This window comes from Taudactylus pleione, unplaced genomic scaffold (assembly GCF_031769625.1).
Source record: "Taudactylus pleione unplaced genomic scaffold, aTauple2 ptg000372l, whole genome shotgun sequence".
NCBI classification, from domain to species: Eukaryota; Metazoa; Chordata; class Amphibia; order Anura; family Myobatrachidae; genus Taudactylus; species Taudactylus pleione.
In genome coordinates, this window is record NW_028284773.1 from 11015579 (window position 1) to 11042477 (window position 26899).

Consider the following 26899-nt stretch of genomic DNA (forward strand, 5'->3'; position numbering starts at 1 on the left):
CTTGAGGAGGGGTGACAGTCAGGGTCAAGGGCCAATGGGGTGCCATATTAATGGATCGCTCATTCCCTGGTGTCTTTTTTGGCATTTTTGGCATATTTCTTGCGGTCTCATACCTGTCCAACACTGTACTTAATTACTCTAGATTTTGTGGATCAGCGTGTATGACCCAGTTCTGCATATTCCACCCTAGGGTTCTTATACACTGGTTAATAACCACAGTCAATACAAACTGAGTAGCAGTGCGGTCTTCTGACTGGAGCTAACTCCGCCCCTGTCTGGTGAGTTCTGCAACCTGCTTCTGATTAGGGACCACTGGTAATAGGGCCCATTCATGGAAGCGCTGCACTTTTTCAGAAGGAGTTTGATCTGAGCTAGCCAGAATAACATTTTTTACTAGGTCATATTTCTCTGCATAAGAAGAGGACAAATCAGCATAGGATTTCTGAGCCTCACCAGTGAGATAGGGAGCAAGTCTATCAGCCCAAGTATCTGCTGGACATTTTAAATGCTGTGCCACCCTCTCAAATATCAGCAAATATGCCTCTGGGTCATCTGAGGCACACATTTTCTTCAGATGCCCCTCACCTGTTGTGCCCATTGACTGGGTCACTAACTGTAACATACATTCCTCTGTCTTTTGGTGAGAGGCCAACAAATTTACTATAGTGCAAGAAACTTGCTCCATTTTTATAGTGGGAGGGCTATGTACAAGTGTAGGTGCTTTTAGATAAAAAGCCAGTTTACACAAATAAATATATCTTTCTTTCAGCAAAGCAACTGTAATTCACGTTTAACATTGAAAAAGAAAACACTGCTTTTTCTTCTCTAGCAATGCAGGGGTTGAACAGAACATAGGAAAAAAACCTGGCTTTTTATCTTCCAGCACTGCAGTGCTTAATTAGACCTCACTAATATATGTGTCTTGCTCATGTTCAGTCAACAGGTGAACTTAATTAGACAGCATATTAACTGGTGAAGCTACTAATCAGCATTTGCTAGATCTCAAGCACCTTAGTAAAAACAAGCAAGATAACTTTTTTTCTCAGTACACATAATCAGCTTTTACACAATGCATAGCAAGTTACAGTGTCCTTAATATAATTGTGTTTTTTCTGGTTCGCCAACCATACTCATGTCTACTGAACATTTTGCCTTGTCAGCTCCTTTGCAATGCCGTAGGCGTCTAGCAAGTGCACTGCAACACAGCAGTGCAGGGTCCTCGTACGGGCCACTACATGTAACATCGGGTACTGAAATGAGGACTCCAGACAGGCAGGTCCTTGGTAAAGCAGTGTCTTTTTAATGGTAGCAGACACTGCACCTTAGGCCTGGACACACACAGGCACATAACAAAAAATAAGTAAACAACATAAAAGTAAATGTCTCAGCAATCCTTGTGCTAATGTTTGTGGACCCTCCAGGTTCTGGCACGCCAATGCTAACCTCCACCCCCAGCCTATCGCCTGGCCAGTTTGTCCACCATCAGGAGCAATGAGCAACAGATGTGTGAGAGTTTTAAACCCTTCCTGTGCTGCTGACTTCCTACTAGCTCTGGGCGACCTTGAAAACCTGGAATTCTATAATTCAAGTTTGAGCTGTGCAGACCAGAGGTGTAGGTGCAGAATGTGCCAAGGTGTAGGTGCTGAATGTGCCAATCTTATTTTCCTCTCCCTTGGAGGGAGCTGGTCCCACCATAATGTGGGCAATTCAGGTGAGAGACTACCTCTCTCACCACACACTATATATATGTATATATATATATCCGATTAAGTTGACATTTAACATCGATGCTCTTTCTGTAAATTATTTAGATGTCCATCTTAGGTTGGAGGGTGACAAATTAGTCACAGAATTATTTCACAAACCCACTGATAGAAACACACTCCTACATTATGGGAGTTGTCATCCCAGACCGTTGAAGTATGGTCTACCTTTCTCGCAATTTATTCGTGCACGTAGAATCTGTAGTAATGAAAATACTGCGTTGAAACAGATTGATAGCATGTATGCTAAATTTCGTGAGAGAGGTTATGCGGAAGATATTATGTCTAAGGCCAAGAATAAAGCTTTGGCCATACCCAGATCACGATTATTGGAATCTAGTAAACCTAAAGAAACTAGGGGTCATAGGTTACCATGGGTTAACCATTTTCATACTAATAGTGATCGTATTAGAAACACTGTCCGGTCTCTCTGGCCCATTGTAGGCAAAGAATCTGATTTAAACCTTCAGGATACCCGCATTATGCCCTGTTATACCTGTGGACGTAATCTCCGTAATTGTTTGGTTAAGAGACAGACATGAATAGAATTGATGAGTCACAATCTCAAGGTTTTTTACGTCCAAAATTAGGATGTCACAGATGTTTGAATTGTCTTACTTGTCAGTCTTTAACAGTGGGCAATACTTTCAATCATCCGTATAGTGGTCGTAAGTTTTTTATTCGCCATCATGTTACATGTACCACTAATTTTATCATATACATGATTACTTGCCCTTGTGCGTTAATATACGTGGGTAAAACAGATAGAACCCTTCGCGAAAGGATGGCGCTACACCGATCGGCCATTCATGCTGCCCTTATATCGGGTGGCAGTGACCAACCGGTGGCGCGTCACTTTGTGAATTGTGGACACAATCTTACAATGTTACGATATATGATTATCGACCACGTACCTAAACCTGTACGTGGTGGGGATAGGTCTCGGATGTTGCTCCAGTGTGAATCACGCTGGATCTTCAGACTTGACGCTCTAGCACCGAGAGGTCTCAACGAGCATCTCGGTCTTCATTGTTTTCTTTTAATTAATTTAGTGGTCTTCTTTTTCTCAGTTATGATTATTTTTGCTATATGAATATATTTGGCCTTCTGTATGATCCATATTATGTGTGCATCTGTAGCGGTTGTTTATTATGATCTTTAACTTATTGACCTTAGTATGGTTGGCTGTTTGGCTGGCATTAGGCTATATTGATAATTTCATTATATATGCCTGCTCCTGTGAGATTGCATCTCTGTGGTTGTATTTGTGATAGTGTCACATATATTTATTAAATTATGCTGATAGGGCTGACACCTTACTCTTGGTGATTCTGTGATTTTAGTAATATTCTCTTTATAATAGTAGTGGCATGGTTATTACCTATGTTTGCTATGAAATATGTATTTACATACTATGTGCTTGATGTAATGATTGTATTTTTGTATATTTTTAGTTTCGCTACTTCACGGGTTTCCGGGGCAATGGGGACGCCAGATATGAGCGGCTCCCATCCTTCCGGCACTGATGCATCTGGCTGAGATGCTCACGTGATGGTTGGGCGGTGTGACGTCATCATATGGCAACCCGGACCAGGAACCTCTGAGGGCGCGAAGCTCACGAGTTGCTATGTGACGATAAATTTGTTGTTTGTTTATATGTTTGTTTGACCTTGAAAATGGGGCAATAAAGGGCCTCGAAACGTCGGTGGTGATTTGATCACATTCCTGTATGTTTCTTTATTTGCGTGGAGTGCCGCCTATTGGGATTCTATATTGGGAGACAATCACGATTGTCTTTCTGTGGAGGGCACCTGCAACATTACCTCTTTTATTGGGAGTGCCACCCGCGGACTTTCTATATATATATATATATATATATATATATATATACGGTCAGGTGCATAAATATTGGGACATTGACAGAATTTTCATATTTTGGCCTCTATTCATCACCACAATGGCTTTGAAATGAAACAAACAAGATGTGCTTTAACTGCAGACTATCAGATTTAATTTGAGGGTAATTACATCCAAATCAGGTGAACGGTGTAGGAATTACAATGGTTTCTATATGTGCCTCCCACTTTTTAAGGGGCCAAAAGTAATGGGACAAACTAAACAAACCTAAATCTAACTTTCACTTTTTAATACTTTGTTGCAAATCCTTTGCAGGCAATTACAGCCTGAAGTCTGGAATGCATAGACATCACCAGACGCTGGGTTTCATCCCTGGTGATGCTCTGCCAGGCCTCTACTGCAAATGTCTTCAGTTCCTGCTTGTTCTTGGGGCATTTTCCCTTCAGTTTTGTCTTCATCAAGTGAAATGCATGCTCAATCAGATTCAGGTCAGGGGATTGACTTGGCCATTGCATAACATTCCACTTTTTAGCCTTAAAAAACTCTTTGGTCGCTTTTGCAGTATGCTTCGGGTCATTGTCCATCTGCACTGTGAAGCGCCGTCCACTGAGTTCTGAAGCATTTGACTGAATATGAGCATATAATATTGCCCGAAACACTTCAGAATTCATTCTGCTGCTTTTGTCAGCAGTCACATCATCAATAAATACAAGGGAACCAGTTCCATTGGCAGCCATACATGCCCACACCATGACACTACCACCACCATACTTCACTGATGAGGTGGTATGTTTTGATCATGAGCAGTTCCTTTCCTTCTCCATACTCTTCTCTTCCCATCACTCTGGTACAAGTTGATCTTTGTCTCATCTGTCCATAGGATGTTGTTCCAGAACTGTAATGGCATTTTTAGATGTTGTTTGGCAAACTCTAATCTGGTCTTCCTGTTTTTGTGGCTCACCAATGGTTTACATCTTGTGGTGAACCCTCTATATTCAGTCTTGTGAAGTCCTCTCTTGATTGTTGACTTTGACACATATACACCTACCTCCTGGAGAGTGTTCTTGATTTTGCCAACTGTTGTGAAGGGGTTTTTCATCACCAGGGAAATAATTCTTCTGTCATCCACCACAGTTGTTTTCCGGGGTCTTCCGGGTCTTTTGGTGTTGCTGAGCTCTCCGGTGCGTTCTTTCTTTTTAAGAATGTTCCAAACAGTTGATTTGGCCACACCTAATGTTTTTGCTATCTCTCTAATGGGTTTGTTTTGATTTTTCAGCCTAATGATGGCTTGCTTCACTGATAGTGACAGCTCTTTGGATCTCATATTGAGAGTCGACAGCAACTGATTCCAAATGCAAATGTCACACCAAGAATCAACTCCAGACCTTTTACCTGCTTAATTGATAACGAAATAATGAGGGAATCGCCCACACCCATCCATGAAATAGCTTTTGAGTTGATAGTCCCATTACTTTTGGCCCCTTAAAACGTGGGAGGCACATATAGAAACCGTTGTAATTCCTACACTGTTCACCTGATTTGGATGTAATTACCCTCAAATTAAATCTGAAAGTCTGCAGTTAAAGCACATCATGCTTGTTTCATTTCAAAGCCATTGTGGTGGTGAATAGAGGCCAAAATATGAAAATTCTGTCAATGTCCCAATATTTATGCACCTGACTGTATATATATATATACATATATATATATACATATATATATATATCTTGTGATATAGTCGGGGTAGGGGGTCTTTCTCCTGGGGTAGATGGACACCTCCTTACACACAGCAGCCAGGAAACAGCACACCAGCCCAGGGTTTTCATGCAAGCTGGTCGAAACCAGTTTACTGTGCAACATAAACAACAAAATAAACAAAACATAAAATAAGTCCTAGCCCATCTGGGCACTAACTAGACAGGTTATTCCCTCTTTACAAGTGGCAGGGCCTACTGCCTTACCACAAACACAAACACAGCACTTTCAAATATCACAGTGTCTATGAACAATCTTCAGTATCTGTTCTCCCCTGGGTATGTGAGCCATTGAACAAAAACCTTAACACAGCTATATGAACCACTTGCAGGTGCAACTACTAATCAGCCTGCTCCCAGACTGAAAGGCAAAACACCTGAAATGGCCTGTGGATAGAGCCCTCCCTTCTCTTCTCACATCCAGATCCCTAGGACCCATTATCCGGCTTTAACCAAAAGCTGACACTTCTGGCCTGTTAGGCATAACAGACTTTTCCTGGGGTTTTTAAAACACATATGATAGGAATCTGGGACACACATATATGCCATCCCATCTGTGGGCGTTGTTTAATTTACATTTTTTTTTTCTCTGGCCGCTCGCAAAGCTGTGGTAGACCACCCACAGCTTGTGTGAGCGGCCAGGAGATCATCGCGATAATCGCAACCATCGGCCTTGCGACGAGACCCTGTGGTAGGTTCTAGGCTGCCACAAGGCCAAGTGGACTCCCTGCTCTAATAGAGCAGGAAGCCCACTACTGACATCAGTAGTGATGTCAGTTAGACCTCCCAACAAACATCAGGCATTCCATAGGGAACACCTGCGTTTGTCCAGCCACCCCCCTACCCGCCCACAAAATGGGGCGAGCTGTCACTCACCATTGACAGCCACCCCATCTTGTTGCGAGCCCCATAGCGACTGAACATCAGTCGCTCAGATGGGCTCGCGCACGCCGGATGCGACACATGTGCAGTGCAGCAACATCGGGCCGCTTCCAAGTGCACAGAGCTTGCGAGCGGCTCTGGACAAGCTCCACAGTGTTGTAGTGCCAGGGTCCAAGGGCTATGCTGGGAGAGCATGACCAATTTCTGGCTGCAAGCCACTGCTGACTGATTAGCACAAGGAGTGCTGAGACTTTTATGTTTGTTTGTTTATTTTATGTTAAGTGCCTATATGTGTGCAGGCCTAACCCTCACGTATGCTAAAGTACAGTGTCTGCTACCATTAAAAAGACACTGCTTTACCAAGTACCTGCCTGTCTGGAGTCCTTATTTCTATACCCTGTATTACATATGGTGGCCCGTATGGGGACCTCTGCACTGCTTTGTTGCAGCACATACTGTACACCAGCTGCTTGTAGCATGGCAAAGGAACTAATAAGGCATAACGTTTGGTATACGTGAGTAAAGCTGGGCATCCACTATACAATTTTCTGTCAGATATCTGTACAATCTGGCTGGTTGGAATGAAAACCTGGTAATGTGTGGGAGCAAATAACAATCGTCCATTTGCTCACAAACACTGGAAAATAGCCAAAAATGGTTGTTCAGACAAATTGGTTAAAACACACAAATGTAACCAATTTGAAATTTTTTTTTTTTTCTATTTTCAGTGTTTAAAACCATATAATCGACTGTCATTTGATCCTATACATTACCAGGTTTTCATTCCAACCAGCCAGATTACAGATATCTGACAGGAAATTGTATAGTGGATGTCCAGCTTTAGGTTGGTGAACCAGAAAAACCGCAGTTGTATTAAGGACGTTGGCCCTCATTCAGAGGCGGTCGCAAGAAGAAACCGCTCACTCTGAATGAGGGCGGCCGCTTGTAATTTTAAGTGCAGCCTCCTGGTCGCTAGCTAAGCTGTGGGTTACCACCCACAGCTTTAGCGCCCGACCAGGTTGATGGTCGCGATGGTCGAGACCATCGCGACCATCGGGGAGTTGGGTCTCGGCAACTGCAAGCCCCAGGGAGCTTCCTGCTCTGATCGAGCAGGAAGCTCCCCACTGACATCACTGCTGATGTCAGTGGGGCCGCCCACAAAACGGTAGGCGTTCCTTAAGGAACGCCTCCATTTGTGAAACCACCCCCCCGCCACGCCTACAAAACGGGGCGAGCTGTTTATCAACATCGACAGCCACCCCTTTTGTAGTGAATTTCTCTCGCTCCGGGGCTTGCGCACGCGCAGTACGGCCGCTGCGCGTGCGCAGGACATAAACATCGACCCGGTTGCGAGCGCTCAGTGCTTGTGACCGGGTCTGAATGAGGACCATTGTGTAACCTACTTTATACTGTAATTTGCTCTGCAAAACTTTGATTTATGAGTACTGAGAAATAAAGTTACTTTGCTTTGTTTTTACTAAGGTGCTTGAGATATAACAAATGCTGATTAGTATCTTCACCAGCTAGTAAACTGTGTAATTTAGTTCATCTGTTGACTGAACAAGAGCAGAACTCACATACATGTTTTCTTAAGCACTGCATTGCTGCAAGAGAAAAAGCCATTTTTTTTTCTGTGTTCTGTTTAAAGCTGCATACACACACAACGATTTTGTTACCAACAATTTTATGAACGATTTTCTGAACGAATTTTTTTGTCAGATTATCTGTCAGATTAATGGAGCGTACACACGGTCAGATTTGTCAGACTTGTCAGATTTGTCAGATGAACGACTGAACGATTAAACGATTTGAACGATTGAACGATTTTTGACTGCATTAAAATGAATGGAATCGTCCAAGTCTGACTGCAAACCCATCAGATGTCAGATATCGTTATCTGACAAACGGGAACGCGCATCGTTGATCGTCCGTCGTTCAGGCATGTCAGATATGAACGATTTTCCTTCAGATATGAACGACTGAACGATTTTTAAATCGTTATCGTTCATATCTGAAGGAAAAATCTGATCGTGTGTATGCACCATTACTGTGAGATTTTTTAAAGTGTAATGAACGATTTTTTTGAACTACAAACGATTTTTGCATATTCCCTTAATGAAAATCGTTCAGTTGGTCAGTCTGACTGAACTACAAACTACAAACGTGAACGCGCATGAACGATAATCGTTCATCGTTTTAACTCAGAAAGTGAACGATTTTTTCAACGATTGAACGATAAATGATATCGTTATCGATAATCGTTCAAAAAATCGTTGTGTGTGTATGCACCTTAAGCCCAACATTGCTGGAAATAAAAAGAGATATATATATTTTTTTTGTGTTAACCGAGAATTACAATTGCTTTGCTGAAGAAAGAGATATATTATTTGTGTAAACTGGCTTGTTAACTAAAAGCACCTACACTTGTACCTACCCCTCTCAATATAAAAATGGAGGAAGTTTTTTGCACTATAGTAAATTTGTTGGCCTCTCACCAACAGACAGAGGAACCCCAGCAGCTTCCCTGCTGCCACCGGCTCACCTATCTTTCCTACGGCTCCCTGGCCACTCCAGCAGCTTCTGTGCTGCCACCAGCTCAAAATCGCAGAATTCTAACTTGTACACGAGATTGTACACAAACTTGCACACTAAATTGCATACCGGCTCTCAATGCCGTAATACACAGAACTGTACATGAGATTGTACACTAAATTGCGTACCGACTCTCAAAGCCTCATCTATTATTTTCTTCTGCTATCGGCTTCAAGCCACACCATCGGCTACCAAAGCCGCATCAATTGAGTACTGTCCTTTACAATCGGCTCCTAGTCACCACGGTTCATCAGTCACCTCATCGGCTCTCAAAGCCACACAACCTGCACACCATATTGCATCCTTGACTCTCAAGTCTTCTAGATACTGGTTTTTGTTCCTGTCATCCCTCTCTCACATCTGGCGGTAATCGGTCTGCGCATGTGTGGCACTTTGTCACTGTGTATTTGTTCTGAAAAATACAGTGATATGGTCATGGAGGGGATTCGCAAGCAATTTTTTATAAATCCCTTTGATATTAGTAAGATCACACTACAATCTGCATTTTAATGTGGATTGTAGTAAATAGAGCCCTTAATAACTTAATTTAATTTATATTTGAGGTTCACATTGCAATGAAACAGTACGACATCTCATATAATGGCTATTCAAAGATCTCATACAATTGTCTTATTCCCTCCCTAGACAATCATGTTCAAGACTCCATTACAGGAAGCTGTCCCAGCATTCTGTTTCATACACCCATGTCAATAAACAGTTTATTATACTTTAATAGTGTTCATCCGAGATGACTATTAAGAAGCACACCCGGGGAACAGTCACCTTGGTTAAAACAGTATTGTTCCTTTATACTTTATAAATATAAACTTTATAAACACAACATCTGATTTATGTGGTGAATGTAAATAATGCCATAATAGCAACATTGTTATCACGAAAGGGGAAGATATAACAAACATTCTAAAGAGGACAAGTGGAGAAGTTGCCCATAGCAACCAATCAGCTACTAGCTATCATTTATCAGGTGCATTTTATAAAATGATAGGTAGAAGCTATGGGCAACTTCTCCAACTGTCCTCTATAGAAAGTATGATACATCTTACCCTCAAGAAACTCTACTGTGCCAAGAATAAAAGAGCAGCATTTACGACCAATTAGATAACCAATGGCGTAACATTTATACTGTATTAAATAGACATTGGTATATACTTCTCAGTCATTTTAAGTGATCTTAGAGTAGTCACCTGTCACATAAAATATGCTGTCAAATTTAGGGGATTGCTCAGGCACATCCACTTTACAGAAAGGGCACTAATAATTTGGCCCTAACGTGACAGATTCACGCCAATGTGAGGAGTGAAATTCATGTCAACTTACAGTAAGAACATATTTACGGCCAAGGTATTGAAAAAAAATTATATCAGAACATTAAATTGAAGTGTCCCCCTGTGTCATATACGGATTAGGTTAGGACTGTGGCAAACAATATGTAAGATGTCACGAGCAGGACCCTCTTCCCTCATGTGCTTTTCCTTCCCTCACTTATACCTTCATCTCTAACCCAACACCACCAAACCTTTGGATTCTGCCGCCCTGCTGCTCATTTGGGTATTATGACCGCTGATGCAGCTATGTTTATAAACCTCGTCCATGTCCTGCAATGTTCTGTACTGTAAGTCCCTTTTTCCTTGTTTTGTTCACACTGTTTCTGTTATGTACTTTGTAAGCCGCTGCGGACCCCTTGTGGCATCACATAAAGGATAATAATAATAATATACTGTAGCTATGAACTCCAGATAGCTAAAAGAACCTTGGCACATATTAATATACTGTAATTACAAATGCTGCTAGAGACCTATCTAAAAGAAAACAATTAACAGGTTTCATAGGCAATTTTTCTCAATTTAAAAAGGGCTACACTTTAAAATGATATCAGGACATATTGAGATGGGTCAATACAAATTAGAGTAGTTCTGGATCTTCTCTTTTGAAGAGAGATCAAGTGAATTAAGTGGACCAATTGTGTTATTCTTCACATAAGCTGCTAGTGAATAACCAGATAGACTGCCATGGGTGTGGTATATTTTGTTGACATTCAACAGCATAATGTTGCCATATAACCAGAGCCGTAACTAGACTTTTTGGTGCCAGAAAGAGCATTGGCGCCCCCCTCATTTTTTAAAGGAACATAATGCACCCAAAAAAGGGCCATGGCTTCATGGGGAAGGGCCAAGAAAGAGATAGGAGAGGCCAGGAGATGCTGGGGATGAAATAAGAGGAAGCTACAAGCAAGAATGATAACAAACAGAAATTTGACAGGCCCAAACAGCGCCCCCTGACCTGTGGTGCCCTGTGCGATAGCACCGGCCGCACTACCCTAGCTACGGCCCTGCGTATAACATTTAGACTTTCGTGATGTTGACACTATTGTAGTCATTTAGAATGTTTACAAAAGGATTACAGTGTAAACCTAACCCTAAGCCTAACCCTAATCGCAGGCTGACTCTAACTCTAATCTAACCTTAACCACAAAATCTGGTGTCGACGTTTTGGCTGTTAGCATTCACAATGTCGACAGTATATTCAGTGTCAACATTGTGAATGTCAACATGTATGTTGACTTTCTGAACAGGTCAACATTCTGAATGTCAGTATTCAGACCATATTAACATGATGCTGTCAACATTCTGAATGTCGACAATGTGACTGCGTAACACTCCCATGCTTAATGTCAACATGGGCACTGCTGACAGGCGGCAAGCTTTCATTTTCGCCCATGTCAACATTCTCGTGTTGACCAGATGCATGTCAACAAGTGTATCGCCCTGGGGGTTGGTATATTAGCTCAACATGTCATGTCAATCTACAATACAAATTACAAACTAATAAAGATATTGTAAGGTTATGAAGAGATAAACTTATATTAAAGTTTATATTAAAGTTTGTAGCACTGAAACATTGAAAAGGAAAATAATTATTCACAATGATTTTATAATTGGAAGAGTTTCAAATACATATTGCACCATAATGTCTAAAAATGAAATACAACTAATTTGTCCTAAGTAAGCACCCTGTACCATATGAAACCTCACTAAATGGAAAATGACAGAATTATACCATACCAGTTACAGTACAATCAAATGAAGGGCAGCAGAGTCTTTTAAGAGTAATGCCAGGGTATATGTACTGTATATAATAGTATAATAGTATAACTATTACCATGTACAGTAAGTACCTACTTCACCAAGAACTGTACCAAACAGAACATAGTGCTGCTGTCTGGGCTCGTACTTCCATCTTAGGCCCGTATTCAATTTGGAGAGAAAAGTCGGAATCAGAGAAAAAGTTTCGCCAATGACGTCATTTTCGCTGATTTCATTTTTCCCCCGTATTCAATTACATTGACTTTTCGCAGGTGCGAAAAGTCAATGCAATGAACCCGGCGAAAAGTTTCACCTATGAATAGGAGGCAAAAAAAAGTGCAGAATTGGGGTTTTGGGGTGCAGAGTTGCGGAAACCACTCTGCATCCTTTGTACACCCCTCCTGACTCTAACTGCATCAAAAAATGCAAAAAAAAACCCCACAAACAACACCCCAAAAAAGCACTTTAAAAAAGGGGGTGAAAAAAAATTTGGGTACAATCTTCAAAACTAGCGAAATTGACTCTAGGGGGTCCCCCAAGTATGCCCCAGCTGTTTTTTTGGTTTTACCTGAATGCTGAAGATGCGTTTTTAGCACTATTTAGCACTTCACTTTAGACAATTAGAAACATGCTTGCACCCATTTTCATGTACCCCAAATTTGCTGGGAACAGTTATTTTCACCAAAAATACCTCCAAAGTGCTATTCTTCACCACTACTGCAAAAACGCAAAATAACTCCAATTGAGACCATTTAAAACTCCAAATACCTTCAGCAGGGCTATTAGGGGGTATACAGAGTGATCCCCCATGTCAGTGTATCTTTTGGGAGGTGTCAGGCTGATTACCCCATTTTGGAGAAGACTTTCCGTCTGTTCAAGTTTCGCCGGGTGCCGTTTTCGCGTACTTTCAAATTGTGTACAGGGAATCGCGGGGACGCGTGCAAAAAGTTTTCGCACCCAAAACACTCGATATAGGCGAAAAGTCCGGCAGGCGAAAAAGTATCGCGTTTGCGAATCTAAATGTATACGGGCTTTAGCATACTACAAGTACTTCTGTAGTAATAATAATACTGTTACTATATAAATCAATTTGTGTATGGCAAAAACATCTACAGTATCCTTGACATATATAAGGGCTTAGTTGCAGTTGCATGTGTGAGGGCAAGTGGCCTAATTTCACATTTTGTAAACAATGAACTGTTCTGTACTGTACATGTGGACAACTTGCCCTGGTACTTTGTGCTGCCCATACTGTACCTAACAACTGCTGCCCCTTATGCTTGTAGAAGTGAATCAGAGTTGGTTGCGTGCAAATGGAATATGATAAGTGTGAGCAGCTGCAAGTTAAGAATACCCCTTTGATATGCACCTTAGTTTGTATTATATGTGTCTTTAAAATATGTGCTTGCATAAGACAGTGAAGTCTTTGTTATGATGATGCTGGTTGTCATATATGTGCTTCAGACATTTCTATACGTTAGAGCCGGTAAGGCATTTTGAATTCTATGCATTATATGTTTTAAGTTCCATGTATTTTAAAAATGCTTGAACTCAAAACACAGCAGATAAATGTAAGTGACTAGACACACATTGGTGTATTTGCAAATGGGCATATTTTATATTTAACTCTAAATAATCCTATATGGTTTATTTTTTGCATTAGAAAGTGCCTAAATCTTTACATCTTGTTTAGAAATTCAAGTTACGAAAATGAAAAAAGAGTTAGACAAGATCAGATCATGTGAGCAATAAGTTAGTTACTAAAGTTTCACAATCAGCTTATCTACTGTATGTGATATAAGTTAATCACAATAACCGGCAGCTTTTGTATGTATATAATATATTTAAAAACACCAGTAAAATAGAATAAGAGTAAACTCACCAATTCATTGTCTTCCCCCTGGTTAATAATGGCACGGCTTTCTGCCATTTCTGCATGTACCAGTATCACAGAGTACAGCTGAGCATAGGAATGTGGCAGTACCTAATCCCTCCTGATCTGCAGTGTTTCTCACTGTGATACTTTTATTCACAGAAAGTACACCCTCCTCATTTACCTAAGGACTCGGATTGGAATATGTGCAACACAGATGCTTCCCAATAAATACAGTATGGGATCCAGTCACATTGTCAACAGTTACATCGACACCACAGTGACATGGGTCAACATGTTGACAAGTAACATGTCGACACCCTTAGAAATACTGACCTGTTCACAATGATGGCGTTATTCAGATCCAGACTTAAGCTTCACCCCACAAAGAACATTTATTGGTAGCCAACTGAACTCTGAGCATCGCCGAGTGAACCATACAGGGTACCCTTAACATTTTTACTGCACACTTCTACGGATTTCCTCACACATCAGTATAGTCTTAGGAGCTGAATCCATCCTGGGCGAGGGATGCAGTCAGGAAGCCGACGGTCGCAATGCCGGCCGCCATCTTCCCGACTGTCTAATCCTGGCAAGGTGCAAATGACGCCTGTCATTAGATCTACATCGGGAGCCTGACACCCGGTTTACCGATCGAAGGTAAGCCGGGCGCCGGGTGTGAATAGCCACGGGGGGGTTAGGTTAGGGGCTCTCGGGGGGGACTTAGGGATAGGCACCCCCCAGGAGGTTAGGGTTAGGCTGCGGGGAAGGGGGCATTAGGGTAAGGCACTGGGGGGGGAGGTTAGGGTTAGGCACCCCTAAAGGAGGGTTAGGGTTAGGGGGTAGAATAGGTTAAGTTAATACTTACCTTTTTACGTTCAGGATCTTCACCCCTGTCGGGCTTCAGCTGTCGGGATTTGAATTAAACTGATTCCCTGGGCGATGCCCACAATGTCACAAACTGGAGCAACACATTATGGATTTCAGCTTCGCAAGTTTTCCATGTACCCATAGCGTTAAAGGTACTGTTGTATATGGTGGATATGCGAGCAGCCTAGAATCACAGCGATGGTCTATGGTACATCCCTCAGAATGTTAGATTTGTCTATTTGGATATTTAAAGAAGAGCCTGCTAAAAGTTGTATCAATATTTTTTTTTACTTTTTGTTTGCAATGGTTAGCAGTGCAGTATATACAGTAAAAGCGGTACACTGAATTTGTTGCATAGTAACTTAATATAGGAATAAGTTGCTTATTTTCAGAAAAATAATTAGCTGACTGGCATTCTTACATTGTCTATATTGCATCTACCTTTTTTATTACCATGAGTGAAGAGTGTTCTTATTAAGGGACATATTTATCATTCATTCATTTATTTACTAAAATAATCTAAAACTGTTGTTTTCACACCACTTTCACAGTTTTCTAGTATCACTGAAATGTATGATTTTTTCTTAGTAAGCATATCACATTTCCCATACTTGTAATGGGAAATTTAATCTGTTCAAATTTCCTAATGTCAAAATGTAAAATAAATAGAGATGGTTTTGGTTCTAAATCATCATGATGTTTTGGTTTTTGAAAACCACCCTCAAGTGTTTTGGTTTGGATTCAGTTTTGGTTTTGGATTTTTTTTTAAAATGTATAAAAACAGTTAAAATCGGTACTTGTGCACTTTACGGACTCATTGCAGAGAGAACCCAATTAATTTTTTAAATGGTACTTGTGTACTTTACGTACACAAGTACCGAAAGTTGTCCCCACTTAAAGAAGAAAGTTGTCCCCTCGCGGGCTCACTGCGCTCGCTATGCTTCGGGCTCGGTAGCTCGCTACACTCGCCATAAAGTTATATTACCCCTCTGTGCCCACTTGGATGGTAAGGAATGACGCTGGACACTGGCTGATGACATCAGGGTCCTCTCCGTGAAGGGGATTTAGACATTACCATGATTGATAATAATAATAATGAGTGTATGACACTGGTTCTCTCTGCAATGAGTCCGTAAAGTACACAAGTAACCTAAAATCTTTTAATTTGGACCTGTTTTTGTTCCTTTAGTATTATTAACATGAATACCATTAATTTCCAGTCATTTCCATTCAATTTTGAGCACCTCACAGTACCTGAAATCACGAGGGAGGAACTTAATTGCAATCTGTTTTTTAAATCTGGGATCCGAATTTGGGTGTGTTTGGTTTCCAGGGCAACCGAACCACTCACCTCTAAAAATAATACAGATTGGAGCCTTGTGAAAATAACGCCATCTTTATCTCTGATCAGTGGATGGGAGAGGGGTCTTTGCAAATACTGCAACGTCCCCGTTCTTTCCAGCCATGAGTGCACTTCCAGTGCAGTGTCCTCTGTCTGTCAGAGCTGCAGAAGTCTGTGATGCATCAATCCCTGGCACAGCTCTTATGTGTCTTTATTATTATTTAGAATAGAAATAAAAAAAACTTACATAAGAGCTGTCCTGGGGGATTGATGTAATATGGACCTCTGCAGCAACACTAATCATAGGGCAGTGGGGCAGTGTAGAAATTAGGGGTGTGCACCGGCCACTTTTCGTGTTTTGTATTTTGGTTTTGGATCTGGATCTTTCTTCGTGTTTTGGATCTGGATTTGTTTTGCCAAAACCACCCTTCCGTGTTTTGGGTTCTGGGTTTTGTGTTTTGGATCTGTATTTTAACAGCTAAAATCACAGAATTTTTGGGTTTTTCTGCTCCTATGCTATTATTAACCTCAATAACCTTAATTTTCACTCATTTCCAGTCTATTCTGAACACCTCACATCTCACAATAGTGTTTTTATGTCCAAAAGGTTGCACCGAGGTAGCTGGATGACTATGCTAAGCGACACGAGTGGGCAGCACAAACACGTGACCCATCTAGGAGTGATACTGCAGTGGCAGACAGGATGGCAGTTTGAAAAACTAGGCCCCAAACTGTACATAATGCAAAGAAAAAAAAGAGGTGCAAGATGGAATTGTCCTTGGGCCCTCCCACCCACCCTCCCACCCACCCTTATGTTGTATAAACAGGACATGCACACTTTAACAAACCAGTCATTTCAGCGCCAGGGTCTGCCAAACAACTGTGGCTGAAATGATTGGTTCGTTTAGGGCCCCCACAAAACAAGCTGGCAAATAATCTGTCCCTGCACAAACTGGCTCTACGGAGACAAGATCCTGACTAAGGAGGAAATTGACGAGGAGGGAGTTGACGGTGTGGTTTGCAGGCGCTTGGATACAACAGGACAACGGGATTTAGGTGTCCCTGGACTGCTTACGATCTTAGCCAAAGTTTCTGAACTTGACAGTAACTTTTTATGAACGCGCTGCAGGTGCCGTATAAGGGAGGATGTTCCTAGGTGGTTAACGTCCCTACCCCTACTTATTTCACCTTTACATATGGTACATATGGCAAGACAGTTGTCCTGATTTGGATAGAAATATTGCCAGACCAAAGAGGTGGAATGTTAGGTCTTCTGCCCAGGCATGACCGTGATGGGCTTTTTCATCCCACGGACAACAACTGTCTCCCCCAGAGCCTGATTTAAACAAACCTCATCACCATCAGAATCCTCCTCACCAACTTCCTCCTCAGCGCCAGCTACACCAGTATCCTCATCCTGTTGTACTTCAACAGTGACATCTTCATTTTGCATATCAGCAAGTGGACTGTGGGTGCTCCTTTCAGCACTTGCAGGGGGCGTGCAAATGGTGGAAAGAGCCACCTCTTCCCGTCCAGTGCTGGGAAGGTCAGGCATCGCAACCGCACCACACTTGGACTCTCCTTGGAGATTTGTGATATCTTCTTAGAACGCACAGTTCTTCGCTGTGCTTTTGCCAGCTTAACTCGTTTGATTTTTTTAGCGGGAGGAGGGCTTCCATCGTCATGTGAAGCTGAACCACTAGTCATGAACATAGGGAAAGACCTTAGCCATTCCTTGCCACTCCGTGTCGTAAATGGCATATTGGCAAGTTTACGTTTCTCTTCAGATGATTTAAATGTTTTTTTAAGGTCATTTTCCTGAACTTTGTCATTTGGGATTGTATGTGCCCTCTACTATGACATTGGGCATCAGCCTTGGCAGACGACGTTGATGGCATGTTATCGTGTATGTCATGACTAGTGGCAGCAGCTTTAGCACTAGGAGGAAGTGGTTCTTGATCTTTCCCTGTTTTATTTTTATCGGAGAAAGTTTGGTCCTCCATTTATGTTATATTGATATATACGTGCGGCTAAGGCGCACACAAACACAGAAAATAATTTTTTATTTTTGTTGGAGACTAGTGCACTTTGTTGGTTACACCACCCTTTAAGAAATGAGCCAGCCGGCTCTTTACTTATGGGACACAGGCGCACGCTTGGTGCTGCTCCTTTGTTGATGCACGTGCAGCTACAGCCCACACAATTCACAAAGACAGAAAAAAAGAATTTTTTATTCTTTGTGGAGCGCACTTTGGGGGTTACTCCACCATTTAGCAGACAGACGCATGCTTGGCGCTACTGCTTTGAGGATGCACGTACAGTGCAGACAATTCACAAACAGAAGAAAATGTTTTATTTTTGTTGGAGTGCACTTTGGGGGTTACACCACCCTTTAAAAGACAGACGCAAGCTTGGCGCTGCTCCTTTGTTGATACACGTGCAGCCACAGTGCACACAATTCACAAACACAGAAAATATTTTTTTATTTTGTTTGGAGTGTCCTTTGGAGGTTAAAGCACCCTTTAACGGACAGACGCATGCTTGACGCTGCTCCTTTGTTGATACACGTGCAGCCACAGTGCACACAATTCACAAACACAGAAAATATTTTTTTATTTTGTTTGGAGTGCCCTTTGGGGATTACAGCACCCTTTAACAGACAAGCCAGCTGGCCCTTTACTTATGGGACACAGGCGCACGCTTGGCACTGCTCCTTTGTTGATGCACGTGCAGCCACAGTGCACACAATTCACAAACACAGAAAATATTTTTTTATTTTGTTTGGAGTGCCCTTTGGGGATTACAGCACCCTTTAACAGACAAGCCAGCCGGACCTTTACTTATGGGACACAGGCGCACGCTTGGCACTGCTCCTTTGTTGATGCACGTGCAGCCACAGTGCACACAATTCACAAACACAGAAAATATTTTTTTGTTTGTTTGGAGTGCACTTTGGGGGTTACAGCACCCTTTAACGGTCAAGCCAGCTGGCCCTTTACTTATGACACAGGCGCACGCTTGGCACTACTTTGTTGATGCACGTGCGGCTACTGCGCACACAATTCACAAACACAAAAAAATATATTTTTTTATTTTTTTTGGAGTGCACTTTGGGGGTTACAGCACCCTTTAACAGTCAAGCCAGCTGGCCCTTTACCTATGACACAGGCTTGTTGATGCATGTGCGGCTACTGCGCACACAGGACCTGATTCAGAGCCGGACGCTATCAGCCGTTCGCCCGCAGGAGGTACATCCGTCCAAATGTCAAACCAAGCGTTCGCACGTGTGATAGCTCGTAGCGAGTCTTCCGCCAATTATTTCCACAACCCCTCCTCTAGCTAACGAGCGTCCGAAATAGCGAGCACACTACTCGTTTTTGGATGAGGTGTTCGCTCGCACAAGTACTACCGGAAGTAGGCCTGTCATTTGTCGATTGCCTTGTTTCTCCTTCGTCAAACATCCGTGAATCGATTGGTGCCAATCATTACCTTAATTTACTTAATTGTTGGTCGAAAGTTTTCAATCTTGTTTTTTTATTGAATGTCAATAAACTTTATTGTTTGTTTTTTGTTCATTTTGGTCCGTAGAATCCATCCGCTTTTAATGGCAAACTTGTTTTTTTTCAATCCAAAGGCTGTCTGTTTGATTTTTTACTAGCTTTTATTTTGATTTATAATTTCAAAAGTGTTTTATTTCTGGCTTTTTAGGGCTTGTTCACATGACTCACACATTAACCAATAGAATTCTTCATGTTATTTAGGAAAGTACATTAGCCATTCAAAATTTAGGGGTCCCTGTAATAAAACTGATTTGTGTAAAAAAGAAAACCATTGCCATCATGAGAGCCAGTGCTTTTACACAGCGTGCGCTGCTGGTGCTCACTGAAGTAATTGATATAAGAATTACAGACATGCTGCCCCCTGTCACCAACCAATGCAAGCGCCGGGAGTACGCGGAGTCGCGGCGCAGGCTGCGGGCCTTGGGATATCGGAGGACCATCGGGCAATTAGAGCGCCGGTGGTCGGATTTACGCCGCCGGCCCCCACACCTGCTTGCGCATCTTCGGATGAGGTTCCGTCGGCATAAGTGGATATTTGAATGTTTATATATCTATGACAATCTCTTGTTACTTTTTGTCTTTGGTAATGTAAATTTGCATTAATGCGTGTGCATGTGTGCAGTATGCGTTTTTTTAGGGATAAATGAGACCTTGTTAATGTTTTTTTGTAATTAATATTTTCTTTTGGGTTAATGTTTCTCGAATTTTTTTTTTGTGTATACATATTTGCTAATATTACAAACTATACATCATTTAGGTCAGGAGCGGATCCAAAGATGGAGACGGAGGCCTGCCCGACCCCTCTCCCCAACTCCCACCATCTCCTCCCCTGCCCACTCCTCCCAAATTTCTCCACCCTCCCCTGACCTGGACATCCCTATTTCCCCTCCCCCTCCTGCTCCCCAAAACCAAATAACCCCTCCCTCCCCTGTCCTACCCATACACATTCCCACACCCTCCCCTGATGCACCATCTCCTGATTCCAACCCCTCCCCTTTATCCCCCCCGGACATTTCCCCACCTTCTTCACCTATCCACTGGCCCACTTCTTCGGAGGAAGAGGATATGGGCCAACCTGGCCCTGAACCTGCAGGTATTTTGTCTTTCATGTTTGCAATTATTGTGTTAAAATGTGCCCTATATTCATACACTGTGGTATCCCTGCTTACAATCTAAGGGCAGTCCATTGTTTTTTTTTGTTTTTCTTTTGGTTGCTATTTTTTAAAACATTTTTATCCAAATTTTTTTTTTAAATCGTTTTTTTTTATTTTTTAAATTTTTTTGGAGTTTGTTTTCCTAAATTTTGGGCAAATTTATTCATGTTTCATTACAAAATAAACTTTACAATAACCACATATGCCAGAGCCAAATACAAGTTTAATTCTGCTTTTGTAAATTTCTACACTAAAATCAATATCCAAATTTTGTAAGGATTATTTTAGATCCCAAAGTTATTTTTGTAACCACTATTCTCATGTTTATGTTTTGTCAAGTTTTGTTTTGGTGCCAATTGGTAATTTAGCCAAATTCATGGTCCCACTATATTTTTGGCAAAAAATTAGCATGGTATGTAAACTTTTTTTAAGTGTAAATCATACTGTTTTACTTTTATGTTTTATTTAAAAATTCACATTTAATTAAAACTCATCTTTGTCTTTCAACAGACCCAAGGAGGTGGGATCAGGCTTTTTTGGGCCATATAATGGCAATGAGGGGCCATTTGGTTCAGCTGCTGGTGGAAATTGACCATTTAATTGTTTTGTTAAGAAATTAATTTTTTATGTTATTTTATTTTGTTAATAAAAGCTGGTTATTTAAACAAATCTCATTTATTGACTCAAACATTAGCTCACAAGGTCAATCAATGTTTTTTTTTGGTAAAAAACATTTGGGTTTATTGAATTTGCATATGATAATGCAAACAATGTAGAACACTAAATTTTTGGAGTAAGTATTCTTTATAAATTTTACTTTAAAAAACAAAGAGTGGTTTCCCAGACTTTAAAGACATATTTTGACATTCAACTAATTGGTACAATTGACATTAACTCCATAATGTTGGGCTAAAATACCCTTATGTAATTATTGAATTTCTTCAAAATTATCCATGCAACTCCCAAAATATGAAAATAAAGACGTAAAAAGGTAGGACAAACTATGCAAACATGTTGTTATTTATTTATTTTTTGAAATTAAAAAAAAAAAAAGAAATAAATAAACTTGGAAATTAAGTTAAAAGGTACTGTCCATTTGCTGGTTTTTCATGTAAATAAAAAAAGAATAAATATAAAATTTGTTTATTACACAATAACTCACAATAAAAAACAAATACACACACATATATGTCCAAAAAAATCAAGAACTGGTTGAAGATGGTGCATGCCAACATGTTGTCCAAAATCAGGTAAGAAACACATTTGTCCAGGTGTAAAGGCCATTTGTGAGTCATTAATGTCACAGGCGAACAATTTCAGGAAGTAAGAAGGTTGTTGTTTGGAAATTCGAAACATAGGATAGTAAACACACATCATTTTCAGTCTTCACAATGTCAACAAATGTTAAGCAAAGGAAATTCAAATACCTGAAAAATCGTGTGACTACCTCATCACGTATGGCCCCCCCTGACACTCTCCTCCGACCTACATCGGGGGGGCCATCCTCAGGCAAGGCATCCTCTGGCTGCATTGGGACACCACTCCTTATGGTGATGTTGTGAAATATCCCACACAGGACCACAATTTTGAAAACCATAGCGGGCAAATACATGAGGTCGCCACCAGAGCGGTGGAGGCATCGGAATCGGCCTTTTAAAAGGCCAATACAACGCTCTACCACCTGCCTGGTGGCAGTAAGTGCGGAATTATATTGACTTTGTGGCCCTGGTGTAGGAACCAAATAAAGAGTGGGCCTCCAGGGTGTGCAAGGGTAACCACTGTCTCCTGTGAAAATAAAATAACATTCAGTACCATTTCTAAGTCAACAGTGTTTGCTTTAAAAATTAGGGGTACCACTTACCCAGAAGCCAGGGATCACCAGCTTGTAGGTTGTTTAATTTGTGCCAAAGCCCTGATTGCCGGATGACAAAAGAATCATGTGCACTTCCTGGAAATTTGGCATTCAGGGACAGGATCTGGAGGGAGGTATCACATACCACCATTACATTCATTGAATGGAAATGTTTACGGTTCCTACATATTGCCTCCAGCGCTGCTGGAGGCTGAAGTGGTATGTGAGTGCCGTCCACAACCCCTATGATGTGTGGGAAGCCTGCAATTTTGAAAAATTTCTGCTTCACCACATTAAGGGAACCCATATCCAATGGCATATTAATAAAATGATGGAGGTGCTTAAACAGGTCATCCATTACCGCCCTCAGGATCCTTGAAAAGGAGGATTGGGATATGCCAGCAACTATCCCAACTGTGGTCTGGAAGGATCCTGAGGCACAAAAATGTAACACCGACATTAACTGCGTAAGTGGTGGTATTGCTGTTGAATTGTTAATTTGCCTTTCAAGATCACTCTCTATTAATGAAAGAGTGTCTAGGATGATTTGGGGTGGTAGGTGATAATGCCGTAAAACCACATCATCAGGCATTCCAAAAAGGGTGACACTTGTTCTAAATATCTGGGGCCTTGCACGCCTACAATGCCTATGCCTAGAAGGATGTTCAGGTTGGTCGGGGTCGTGGACCATCGCCACTATAATTCGCTCAACATCAATCTGAAATATTAGACAATGTAGTTATTTTTACAACATTTAACAATGTGAAAATATACTTATCTTTTTTACTCATTAAGAAGAATCTTACAGGGTTAGGCAGTGACATCTGGAAGTAAATCTACGAATTAGATTTAACATAAAAAGAATGTTAAAATTAATACAAAATAAAGACAGGCTAAGGCAAAAATACAAAGAAGGCATGCACTACACAGATGATGTTGTTATTGTACATTTTTCATCGCAAAATCCAATGTACACTAACGCCACAGACAGAAGATGTGTTAAATGTGCAAAATGGTATGCTAAAACCACAGACAGAAGATGTGTTAAATGTGCGAAATGGTATGCTAACACCACAGACAGAAGATGTGTTAAATGTGCGAAATGGTATGGTAACGCCACAGACAGCAGATGTGTTAAATGTGCAAAATGGTATGCTAAAACCACAGTCAGAAGATGTGTTAAATGTGCGAAATGGTATGCTACGCCACAGACAGAAGATGTGTTAAATGTGCGAAATGGTATGGTAATGCCACAGACAGCAGATGTGTTAAATGTGCGAAATGGTATGCTAACGCCACAGACAGAAGATGTGTTAAATGTGCGAAATGGTATGCTAATGCCACAGACAGAAGATGTGTTAAATGTGCGAAATGGTATGCTAATGCCACAGACAGAAGATGTGTTAAATGTGCGAAATGGTATGCTAACGCCACAGACAGAAGATGTGTTAAATGTGCGAAATGGTATGCTAACGCCACAGACAGAAGATGTGTTAAATGTGCGAAATGGTATGGTAATGCCACAGACAGAAGATGTGTTAAATGTGCGAAATGGTATGGTAATGCCACAGACAGAAGATGTGTTAAATGTGCGAAATGGTATGCTAATGCCACAGACAGAAGATGTGTTAAATGTGCGAAATGGTATGCTAACGCCACAGACAGAAGATGTGTTAAATGTGCGAAATGGTATGGTAACGCCACAGACAGAAGATGTGTTAAATGTGCAAAATGGTATGCTAACGCCACAGACAGAAGATGTGTTAAATGTGCGAAATGGTATGCTAACGCCACAGACAGCAGATGTGTTAAATGTGCGAAATGGTATGGTAACACCACAGACAGCAGATGTGTTAAATGTGCGAAATGGTATGCTAATGCCACAGACAGAAGATGTGTTAAATGTGCGAAATGGTATGGTAACGCCACAGACAGCAGATGTGTTAAATGTGCGAAATGGTATGCTAAAACCACAGACAGAAGATGTGTTAAATGTGTGAAATGGTATGCTAAAACCACAGACAGAAGATGTGTTAAATGTGCGCAATGGTATGCTAATGCCACAGACAGAAGATGTGTTAAATGTGCGAAATGGTATGCTAATGCCACAGACAGAAGATGTGTTAAATGTGCGAAATGGTATGCTAATGCCACAGACAGAAGATGTGTTAAATGTGTGAAATGGTATGCTAATGCCACAGACAGAAGATGTGTTAAATGTGCGAAATGGTATGCTAACGCAACTGACAGCAGATTTGTTAAATGTGCAAAATGGTATGGTAACGCCACAGACAGCAGATGTGTTAAATGTGCGAAATGGTATGCTAACACCACAGACAGAAGATGTGTTAAATATACGCTATACATTTTGGATTTTTGATGCCCAAATAATCATTTGGGCCAAAAAAATAAAAAAAAAGTGTGACCCCTTACAAATACATGATCAATTTTTTAAAAAAACAGGGTCTAATGTATGTCAAGAAACACTTACCGCACAAAGACGATCCCCAAAATATACAGGCAGTCCACAAGACGAAAGGAGATAAAAAAAAAAAAAAAAACTAAAATAAAGAAAAAAAAAAAAAAACCATTAATAAATTCTATAAAAAAAAACATTTGTGCAGAACAACAACTGAACTGCTCCATGGCGCAATGCAATGTGGAGCTGGAATGCTGGGGAAGCTGAAGCTCAGCACACAGGAAAGGCTGGCAGCAGCGCAGCACTGCCCATTGTAATGTACTGTATATGTAGTGGTACACCCTCTAGAGAAGGAGCCAGGCACACTGCTACTATTATACATTGCAGAGGCCCTTGGCAGCAGGCACATACAGATTGTGATGGAGGCCAGTTCTGACCACAGAGCAACTCCATTCTGTGCAGCTGCACTGACCGCACCACCCTAGTTACGAGTTTGCAGTGGAGGACACATATTGCACACTAAAGCAGAGCCGGAACTGCAGATTTTGTCCCTCATACTAAGACAGGGAATCCACCAACTGTATGAACCCGATATATGGGAGTAAACTGCGTTGGTATAACGGCTGATCCTGCATGTGTAACCTATACCCCAATTAATAGATGCTACACGGTGCGCCTTATAATGCACATGCAGGTGTAGAACACACTGGGTAGGGACAGCAACAATTGTCTCCAAGCATAATAAATAATTGCAACAATTCAGAGACATTGTTATTGCTGCCCCTTATATCATACAATAAGGAATTTCTGGGTTTATAGGATTAACTACTTGTTCTCATTAAGACATTCAGTTTTAGAATTATTATATTCAAATATACATCCAACCGTCATGCATGGATAATACTTTTGACCGATCAATCACAAGGAATAAGAGACATGAATACTCAATAATTCAAACTTATTTAATAACATAAATAGCAGCATCCAGTGAGTCAAGTGTCTTAGCATTTTAATTTCACTTTCTACCTTTGTTCACTCTTTCTTTAATCTATATTATTTTAACTATATTTCACAGGATAAGGTTTTAATACATACCAATACAGGTTATAAATTACTGTATACCAATTGTATCTGTGCACCCACAGAGGACATTCTCTTTTTTCCAATTCTTTTGGAATATTGGTTAAGTAGAAAATGTAGTCTGACTAGATGTATGGACGCAGATTGGGCTGAAGACCCTACTGACAGAAAATCCACAAGTGGTTACCTATTTCTACCTGATGAAAGTTTAATCAGATGGACAAGTAGAAAACAATCATCTGTAACACTTTTTTCAACAGAAGCAGAATATGTTGAGGCAGCGCATGCAAGTAAAGAGGTAATATGGCTGAGACAATTATTAGCTGATTTGGGACAGCAACTAGTAGAACCTACAGAAAACTGTGAGGATAACCAGGGATGGCTTTTGTTGGCACAAACAGAACCAAACACATCAATGTGAAGTGCCACTTCTTGAGAGCTTTACAGGTAAAAGGTCTTCTCAACTTGCAATACTGCCCAACAGAGGACATGATCGCGGATATTCTTACCAAACCATTGGCTGTAGAGAGACTGCAGATTATCTAAAAAGATGGGTCTAGTGGATTAAGCCTCATTTGTTGAGAAGGGGTATTGGGATATTGTAACAGAATGAGACTTAACCCACTGCTTTAAGACTCCCCCCTTTTTTGCGAGGGGGTGGAGCTTAGCAGCCGTGATGGGGGGCAGGGTCAAGCACTGACAGTTTTGGCACATTTTGGGGACACTATTGGTGAATGAGCCACTACTTTTTTTGTTGCTGTTGTTGCTCGGCAAAGACAGTCTGGCCTGCTATTAGC

At 41.1% G+C, this 26899-nt stretch overlaps 1 pseudogene across 1 annotated transcript in view; it reads right to left on the reverse strand.

Annotated features, from left to right (window-relative positions):
• LOC148508281 (putative cation-transporting ATPase 13A4) overlaps positions 1-13910 on the reverse strand; it is a 176399-nt pseudogene extending 162489 nt beyond the window's left edge. The window contains exon 1 of the transcript XR_015869602.1: positions 13835-13910. The product of XR_015869602.1 is annotated as a putative cation-transporting ATPase 13A4 (transcript). The remainder of the gene's footprint in view (positions 1-13834) is intronic.
• Positions 13911-26899: the final 12989 nt, after the last annotated feature.